At 36.7% G+C, this 10,262-nt stretch overlaps 1 pseudogene; it reads left to right on the top strand.

Annotated features, from left to right (window-relative positions):
• Window positions 1-606: 606 nt before the first annotated feature.
• The window catches only part of LOC137971417 (uncharacterized), a 33,157-nt pseudogene continuing 23,501 nt past the window's right edge, over window positions 607-10,262 (top strand).

Below are 10,262 nucleotides of genomic sequence, written 5' to 3'. Positions count from 1 at the left end.
TCACGGAAATGACTGACAAACGATATAGAAGAAATTATGACAAAAAAATTTCCCTGGTCTATAAACGCGCTCGAGGATTTGTTCGTATTTTGACCCGAAAATACGTCTATTCGCGCTCAGAGGTTAAACAGAGCGATTTAAAAATTGATGCGTGTTTAATTAGGGCAGTTCTCTCTCAACATAGCGCTGAGAAAAATCAAGTCAATCGGACACTGAGAAAAAGTAAATTGAAGTCAATGAACTGAATTGCATCAATGCTCGTAAAATGTCAAATAAAAATTAAATGTTAAAGCTTAAACCTAATGGTGTAGCAAGGGCTTGACTTCCCACCCTCGAGGAACAAACGACCGATTGAGTTGGCATTTCCGCTTAAAAATGCCCGAATGAAAACTAGTTGGTATTGTTGTATCGAATTTCCTTGCCGCGGTTGAAAATGATTTTTCTCTCATTCAAGCGAACATTGACAATTTTTTTTTCCAGAAAAGACGAAATTCATCTTCGTGGTTGCTTTATGCATATACATTTTTAGCTGCTGGAGTAGGAGGTAGTCAACCGAGGACTGACAGCATTGTAGTTTGTTTTGTGATGTAAATCTCGAATCAGACGAGACGCCATGTCATGAATCTTTCTTCAATATCGTCGATTATTGTCTGCGCAGGCGTAGTGAGCCTCAATCTCACTGCGAAAGCAAAATAGGACGGACTGTTTTTTGTCTTAGAAAGTTGGCCCGCTTTTGCGGAAAAAGCCGGCAAAAGGTAAATATTTCTCTGTGATTGTATTCTTTACTTTTTGCCTCGGTTCTTGTTCATCAAGTTTTTGCCTCCGGCGCGAAGTTCGGTTGAAATTTTGTGGAAGTGCTACACGCAGTTTGCAAAGATGGCTGGTTGGCCCTGGCGTGTCACCCGAGAAGGCGCGAGGAAGACAACGTGACGGTAGTCAAGTTTTGTATCGCGAAACTTGGCGCTTTGTATGGGCAAGTACACGCGTAACTTAAACGTGTTTATAAAGCGAAGATTGTGAGGAATTCATGGGTGATTGCAACTGTTAAACGAGCTTTCAAGGTCGTCTTTTCCTACCCAGATTTAATCGCCCATTTTTGAGTTAACTGATCTGAGAAGGAAACGTGACAAATTCCATCATATTGAATGATTCCAGACTCAACAATAACTTTTGTCTCAGCTGCTTGGCTTGAAGTTCAACTGGTCTAGATTTTATTAGCGTTAGAAAAGGAAAATTCTTGCGGAAGGCGTAGCAAAATATTGCGAATAAATCGAGGTAATTTCTCAGTGCGTCGGCAGTGTGGCTAATCCGGACGCGTGCAAGTATTGCTAAAATCGAAAATGAACGATTACATTAAATATGAACGAAATCGTCAAAATAGAAAGACCAATGGCCAAACCTTTACTGCTTTATCGCAGCAATGACAAACTTTAATTGTGTCGCTCAATTTCGGCAAAATGCAAACGGCGTTTGCTGTGCCTGTGACATGTCATCGGCTTCCAAATTCAAAGCTATTTGCACATTGTATTGTGTTTCCAGGTTGTCTAGAGCGTGAGCAAAATTGCTTGTATTGCTTCAACGGAACAGAACACGTCCTTAATGAGATTCGGCGAAAACTGGTGCATTGTTAATGTAAACGATTTTGTTTTTCTTTTGCAAAGCTGTAAATTCGGCCGCTGCTATCAACGATCGGGTTTTCATATGACGGCGAAAGTGGCACATTTTCAACGCGTGTTTTCGAAGTGTACGCTCGAATGAACACGCAAAAGCGCATAAATTTGCTGCTCACCGACGCAATTTCTTTTACCGCATAACTTAAGTCGAAATAATAGCGATCAAAATTTCTATTTAAAAAAGGATCTCTTATTTAAAAGCAAGTAAATGAATTGGTTCTCACTTTGAATGTTGTCGAAGGTGTGAGCGTTTCTCCACGTTAACTTCTTTTGCTAATTAATATTCATGTCGTCTTGTTTGTCTGTTATTCTCCCTGATGCAAGTGTTTCGTATGATAGCTTTTCAGCAATTTAACTTCGGTTTTCAGCCGGTGAAAGGTGTTTCAGTATAATTTGTAGTCAACGCGTTATTGTCTCTGAAAAGTTTTTTTCTTTAAAAAGAGAGAGAATGAGGAATTTTTTTGAACGCCATGGACCTGTCTCGCATTTTTGGATTGCCAAAATTTGGTTTGGGCGAACTCCAAAGTATTCGCTCAGTTTTGTGAATCACTTTTGATTCATAAGTCTCAATTGCTGTTTTAACATCAATTAATTTACGTTTGACAAAGCCAAAATTCATTGTAGAATCAGTTATTACAACTCCTTATTTCTTTTTATTTTCAATGTTTTAAGATTCAGAATTTTCGATATTTGATTGGTTTATATTTAAATAGCTTAAGAATTTAAATTTTGACAAAGCCTTCATGTGATGTTCCAATATATTTTGTTACAAGTTCTGTACGTGTCTTTGATTTGTTAAACTTGATAATTTTATTTGGCAATTATTTATTTCAAATTTGATTCAGTGCTATTTGCTTTAGTTTGATAGTCTTGAGCTAAAAAGAAACAGCCTGACACATGACAAATAAATAAAAATACCAATTGATCTATCTAACATTATTAGACTGTGATAATGCAATGATAAACAGCCACTTAAAGACAGAGTACACCTTAAAGACAGAGTACACCTTAAAAGTGTTAATGTAGTAACCAAAAAGATTGTTGAGTTAAATTTGTAATCCACATTTGAAGTGCTTTTACTTGGTTTGTTTTGAAGCATTATTGTAAACTATACCTTACTCAAGCTTTCTGGGGTTACCACAATATTGCTTTTGTTCTTGAACAATCTCTTTGAAGGCCTAGTTATCATTTTTTCATAACTTTTGTACTTGAAATTAAAATCACTGAATCAAGTGGAAATAGTAACTGCACCATTTTTACTTAATTAACTCATTGTAGTTGAGAATGTTCCTTTGAAAAGCAATGAAAAAAATTCATAGTGCTATTAATTAAAACAAAATGCTATTATTTCATGGCAAATATTAATTGATGTCACAGCAGCCATGGTGTTGCACAGAACAATAGAGAAAAAAAGTCTTTAGGGAATTTGACTCTATTATCCAAAACATGAGCCATAATTTGCTATTTTTTTGTGCTGAACAAAAATTGGCCCTGTCATCAGGTGATAGAAATCTATTAATCGATTCAACAATTTAACAGATTTTGAATGAGGTGTGAAAATCATGTTTAAACACAGAATCCCTTTTACAGCACTTCAGGTATGATGGCAGAAATTGGCTGAGACAGAAATTTTGGTTTTATTTTCTATTAATAAAGTCTGTTTTCAGTTTGCTTCAATACTTGAACATTTGGTTTGTTTAGGACTGGGGTCATTTGCATGAGTGCTTTTAATAACGTTAAGAGGAAGTTGATGTCTAAAAGATCAAACTATTTATAAGAACTGACAAACTACCTGGCAGATAATTTGCTAAGTGTAGTGAAATGCATTTTTACTAATTGTTGACAGCTGACAAAAAGGAAGTATTTGGGTCACATGTTGCTGTTTTCTTTTGGAATCCTGTTCATCCAATTAGAAGCATTCTCTATCCAAATTATTAAATGGTAAATTAAGTAATTTTGTATAGGGAACGCTCATTAACCAGTATTTATAATGACTTTTTTTCATTTCAATATGTATACATCTTGTCTGTAGTAGATTATTTGGATGATCAAAAAGATCTCTGGTTCTTATTGTCATGTCCTACACAAAGCAAATCCTGAGTCCTCTTGTAGGACTGATAGGAAATGCATTTTGTTGGTGATTGGATTTTTAAAAGTGTATTATTTCAAAGTACATTTCTTTGGCGTTTACTGGGCTAGACATTTACACTGTCTACAAATGTGAGAATGTACTCTTTCGTCAGTTTTGAAAAAATTGTCCCCTGAGAACCTAGTTTAATGGCCTGCGGGCTCCCATGAGTTCCCAGTTGCTCATGTGTAGAGCATCTGACCTAGTAACTGGAAAGTGGCAGATTGTATTCCTTGGGGATGCACAATCTGCGAGGCAGCGATGCATGCAAGGCAGATGTATAAGACATCTGAGAACACTTTCAAATAGCACTTATAAACAGTATTTAAGTTTAAGCACCCATTTTAAAACAGTTAATAATCGCATGGCTTGCATGTTGCCTGGCATGTTGACTCGCATTGCTTCCTGGCTCATATATTACACAAACTCGACTTCCCATATTTTTTCTGAGTTAATCCCGGAGACATTATCGGATTAAGAAATGTAGGTCATTTTATCTCCTTTTCTTTTAAGAATGGATGATGGTTCAGAGGCTGAGGTAAAGGATTTCGTTGAGATGGACAAGTCAGTTGCATTAATTGATTTGGGTAATCCACCCATCAATGAAACACCAACACCAGGTCACTCCTCTTTGTCGCAAAGTATAGCCAATCAAGAGGACAGTCAATTTACTGTGAATCCTGATGTGGAGAAGAAAGCAGAGTCTGGTAACATGGACATGAGCATGGAGCTTTCTCCAGAAAGCACAAATGTGAGATTCTAAATACAAATATGCTTCTAGTGTGATTAAAAAAAAAATCATTTTTTTGGGAATTACTAAACCATGAAAGAGTGAAGCACCGAAACGCTGAAACAGCAAAGTGAAACACCAAAACACCAAGTATAACCCCACCATACATTGAAATAATAAATAAACAATGGTCTTTATTAAAAGATTCAAACAGATGTGAAACTTTACAAATGATTTAAAAAGATAAAAGTCCAATAATTAATAATGTTCTTTCAACAAGAACAATATATTAATGTGGTGCACATGACAGAAACAATGATTTACGAATGCATGTTTGTAGCGCTCTGTATGGACTGTTCAGGTAGTAAATAGTTATAGGCGTGTCCTTTTAGGCAGTAGAAGGTCATGCAGGATGGTTCCATCAACACAAACTTCCCAAAGAGCAATTTGTCTCTCTTCCTAATGATATCTGATATTGATATTTAAAATGAGATGTAAATCCAAAGTTTGAAGATCTCTTTAAAAAGTTGTCAATTTTGTCCAAGTACTTGTGTTGATTGGCTGTTCCCCAAATCTTAATCTGAATCCTAATCTTAATCACAATTGAAATAGGAGCAATAACGTTTTAGGACTAATTAGGCCTAAAACGATATTTAATCTCAAAATCCAACCTTTGTTGGTTAGTATTCAATGTATGATGTGGTCATACACGGTGTTTTGCCATTTCGCTGTTTTATGGTTTAGTACAAATGTCCTGTTTTTTATTCAAATTTAACAAGTCTATTTTCTTTTAACATAATTGACACCTAACTGGAAAAAGTTTGAGCTTTAATTTCAATCCAAAGGTTGCTTATGACATTTATGATGAGTTTTGGATTTTACAGTTTGAGAGAGACTGGATTGGATTGACGGAAAAATTAGGTGAAGGTTATGTGTGTGTATTATCCCGTTGACTTCTAGGAGTGAGACCTAATAAATTTTACTCTGTCTAATGCCAGACAATTTTACTCATCCAGTGGTGGCAGCTTAGGAGTCAATAGGTTAAGAAGCTCTACGTCCACTCAAAAACCTTATCCTCTTTAACTATGCAAGATCATTAGTTTAGTATTATAGTAGTCCAGGGACGTAGATAGAAGCTGGCAGCCAGAAAAAGTCACTAGCTATTCTGAATAAATTTCCAGGTGATCAAGTAATTTAAGTTTTTGGGATTTCATCATCTTTTTTGTGATGTGTGAAAAAAGAAATGTACTTATACACACTTACACCCTTAAAGCTACTTCGTCAAATTCTGGTGGACTAAGTGAAAATTCGAAGAAACTATGAGAGCATTTGTTCAAACAAAGCGACATTTTTCATGTAAAGGCAACAACAAATTGTCTGAAAACATTACAAATGGCCTTTAAGTTACCTCCTAAAATCAAGGAAAACGCATTCCCGAGAGTCTAAATTTCAAAAATTTCTGGGAAAGCATGCCCCTAGACCCCCTAGAAGGGACACACACATGCAATGAAATAGTGATAGGCTGACGACATGAATTGAAGTCGGACATTAGAATGGTGGAAAAAATGTTTCGCGCCATAATTATCAACCAGAGCATTAAACTGGCTACATGTAGTGCGAGGTTTTAGTTGAAATTGCAAAACGTTTGTATGTTGTATTTATCAGAGGTAAGACATCAAAGTAATTTATGACATCCTTTGCGGGTCACCAGCCTTATGTTTGGAAATTGAAGGACTTCAGTGGGAGATGCTCATTTTTCAACAGAGTTTTATTTTGACCTGAGACCACACAAAAATAACTGGAAGTGTGGATATATATTGATCTCTACCCGATCTACTAGCATTCTTATTTTCCCACAAAAAATTCTCGTCATGTGCATTCCGTGCACATGACGTGATGTGCCCTGTCAATCCTTAACATGGAACAGAACAGATTCCACTTTGATGTTTGGACAGGGGTCTCTTTATCTATTCACAAAATAAATGTTTTTTTAGGATTGATACAACTTTTTGCTCACCTCGGTGTGTCACACGGGTCTGTCTGTAAACAGCACTTGACCAAGAGAACAACTGTTATAGTCCATGTCCTGATTTACGTGTTTACACTACCGACTTTATCTGAAGCCTCTTACGCAGACTTGAGAGAAGTAAAGATTGCGTGACAAGCCACAACACTCTTCATGTGTGTTGAATCCATCCGGCCATTCTGGCTCGAATTTCAAGAACAACAGTCAGAGGACTTTAATATACGAAGAGTTAAAAGTTTATGCCAAAAGTGTTTCAGTTCTTCCCCATGACAATTTTTCCACTCCCTCTAGTATAGTGTTTGACTTGCTTTGCATTAATTGTTGAGTTCAGTTTACAGTGTCCCCAAATAGTGCTCCGGCTTTCTTTCCTTTCCTTTCCTTTTCCTTTTTAAATTTGTGGAGTACATGTAAAGTACAATTTTGAGATAAAATCACTACTCTTGCATTCTCTAGCCCAGTCCATATTGCAACTGATCATTTCTGTGTATGTGACAATATTTTGACACTGAATAAGAGTACTCAGGGCCTTTTTTAAAATCTGTATCTGGGCCAGTACAAACCTAGTTTTTGCTCTACATTGTTTTTTAAAACTCTGTCCTTGTTTAATACCTTAGTCCGCACTCCATGTTGTACCTGGTTTGGCATTTTATACCTGGTCTGCAGTCCACAGTCCGTGTTTTATACTGACCAAGGTTTTAGCTAGTAGTCTGACACCTTGAAACTGCAGTTCTGCGTGATAAATCAGTTGTACAAATTGCATTCACATTGCATTCTGAAGCAACTGGTTTCTTTGACATTACTTTTTTGTTGACCCAGCTATCTCAAGGTTTCAAAGTTTGTTGCGTTTGGGCATTAAACAAAACAACTTTTGGCTGAAAATAAGCAGTTTCAACTCCTTCAAATAAAGGGATAAAATTTCACCTCAGTCTAGTGATAAAGGAAACACACTTTCAAATTGAAAGAAAAAAGGAAGGTTGTTTTTGGATCACAGAAATTATTGTCATTATTATTCGTAAAAAAGAAAAAGAATGTTTTTTCAATCATTGTTAGCCTTGTGGGTTTTAGTACTTAGAACATAACTTCATTCTAATCTCATTAAGCAACTGCTTGGAGGTGATGCACTATCTTTATTGTTGAATACCTCTGTATTTTTGTTGGTTTTTTGTCAAGAATTTTAGATGCATTGCACTTAATTCAATTCCAAATCTTTCAGGAACTACACCCAGAAGATAGTCAAGAACCAGTTCCACATACTGATCATGTTGTAGATACAGTGGGGGAAGAGCCAGGGGAAATTGTGGGTGCATGTACATCTGCTATTACTGAGATTGACGCAGACACCTCCGTTCCAAGTACATCCATAGCTTTTAGTGAGAGGGTTGAGCTTACAAATGTGCAAAATATAGATGAGGAAGAGAAGCCAGTGAAATTTGGAAAGATATGTGACCCTCAAACGCTGGGTTGCTGCGAGTTCTGTGGTGGTCCAGTGAAACGTCGTCGGTTTTGTTCTCCTCTCAAGAAGTTCTGTTCAAAAGGTTGTTCTCGCAGCTCTAGAAAGGCTAAGGTACATTAAGAATTTTGTAGCTGGCATGTACATCGGATAACAATGACAATGACAATAACAATAACAATAATATTAATACCTGAGAATGATTAATGCTGGAGTAGAGGTGGCAGCACTTCAGAAAGTTTTGTTGGATCAGCGAGGATCCTCCAGAGTCCTTGAAGACTAAGGGTGCTTGTTGCCACCTGATGATAAATTGTACATGTAGGACTAAAATTTCTGCCATTTCTATATATAACAATAATAATGATAATAATAATAATAATAATAATAATAACAAAAATAATAATAATAATAATAATAATAATAATTTTAATTAATAATGATAATAATTTATTGACCATAAACTCCACAATACAAAAATAAGTGATCGCATTTAGTGTAGCTTACTGTAATTAAAAATATAGCCATATATATGGACACTTCTCCGCCTGGTGAATGGTCATGATCTTCGTCTTCCATCAGTGAATGGTAACCTTTTACATGTAAAGTAAATTCTGCTTGCTATAATATATTGTACTGTTGTGATGAAAAAATTAAATTTCCCTTTTTATAAATTTTTTGTGTTTTGCTCAACTGGAATTTTCTCCGTAGAGAAATATACAGAAACGGTCTTTACTGTAAAATCGCGACCAAAAAGCAACCAATCAGAGTGCTAAATTTAACCAGAGAATTGCTTGCCGTGTAATAAGGTTGGAAATTGCATGGAGTACCTAAAATCCATGACTACTTAATTAATCTAAAGTTCTTTTTGTCATGATCACTTTCTGATAATTTATCTGAACTACAGTACATGTATGGGCACATGTAAGAGGGAACTCTATCTTTTGCAGAAGAAGGAAATGGAAGATATCGTCAATGGACAAGAATCTGCAGATGAAGGCAGCTCCTATACATGTTCCTTAACAGGTGAGGGTCCTCAAATCTTCTTTGTACTTCAAGTAATAGGTGCATTATATTGTGTAAGAGGCCATTAACAGACTTATCGGAAAAGCTCACACTGTATCTCATGAAATACATGCAGTAAATTTAGCAAAGGTATTGGTTTTTATGGAATTTTAATGTAAATTTCAAACCACTTTTGCAGAGTTGGGGAGGGGGCTGGGATGGTGCTTTTTGTCGGTTTCAGCTGTTATACTTCATTAGCAAAGTGTAATATTGCCCCAAACCTTTTACAGATGCTGAGTGTAATATTTGATGTAAATGTATTGGATTACGTACCCTGCTATTTGACATGAAAAACTTAAAATTTAGTTTTTGTAGATATTGTTGCTGTGGCAGTAATAAGACCTACCTTGTCACTAGTTTTGCAGGTTAAGTTAAGTTGTCACATTACGTCATTAATGCCATTTAGTGGGCAAGTGTACAGAGGTCCAAACTACATCAGAAAAGTTGGCATTGAAGAAATTCTCTTGAAACATAGTGGCTGGCAGTAGGTTTACATCATTATGCCCATTATGAAATGAATTTTGTTGTTCCAAATGTTTGCAGGCAGGCATGTTTTTATTTCGATATTATTGTGGTATGAAAGTGATTAAAATAGGACTGATAAGAACTTGTAAGTGTAGCAGCGGACTCACAGAAACTGTTGAAGGGCCAAACTATTACATGCCAAACAACTGTTACAGCAAGAACTTAGCGTGCAGGAATTGAATTACTGATTGATTAAAGTCAGGTATCACACAAACCAGCTGTGATTGTATTTCAGTTAATGTTCGATTATCATCAGTTATTGATGATATTCAAATGTAAACTGAAGTACCCATCCATCCATCCATCCATCAGGCCGGCGCTTATCTCCAGTTTCCGTAGGATGAAGCGACTTGGAGTATTTATACTCCCCCCTGAATGGGATGCTAGTCCATCGCAGGGTTACCCCCAGCATTACGCCGGTACCCATTTATACACCTGGGTGGAGAGAGGCACAGCGAGAGTAAAGTGTCTTGCCCAAGAACACAACACAATGTCCCCGGCCAGGCCCCGAACCCGGACCACTCCATCCGGAGGCAAGCGCACTGACCATGTGACCACCGCGCCTCCCAAACTGAAGTATAAACTGCTCTCCTCAGCTGCTCAGATTTTTGCTGACAGGTGGGCCCATATGTCTGATACAGCAATTTTATCGGCTTTCCTGTCTGGAT

The sequence above is a fragment of the Montipora foliosa genome, chromosome 9, assembly GCF_036669935.1.
Source record: "Montipora foliosa isolate CH-2021 chromosome 9, ASM3666993v2, whole genome shotgun sequence".
NCBI classification, from domain to species: domain Eukaryota; kingdom Metazoa; phylum Cnidaria; class Anthozoa; order Scleractinia; family Acroporidae; genus Montipora; species Montipora foliosa.
This window is presented reverse-complemented; position numbering and strand designations above follow the sequence as displayed.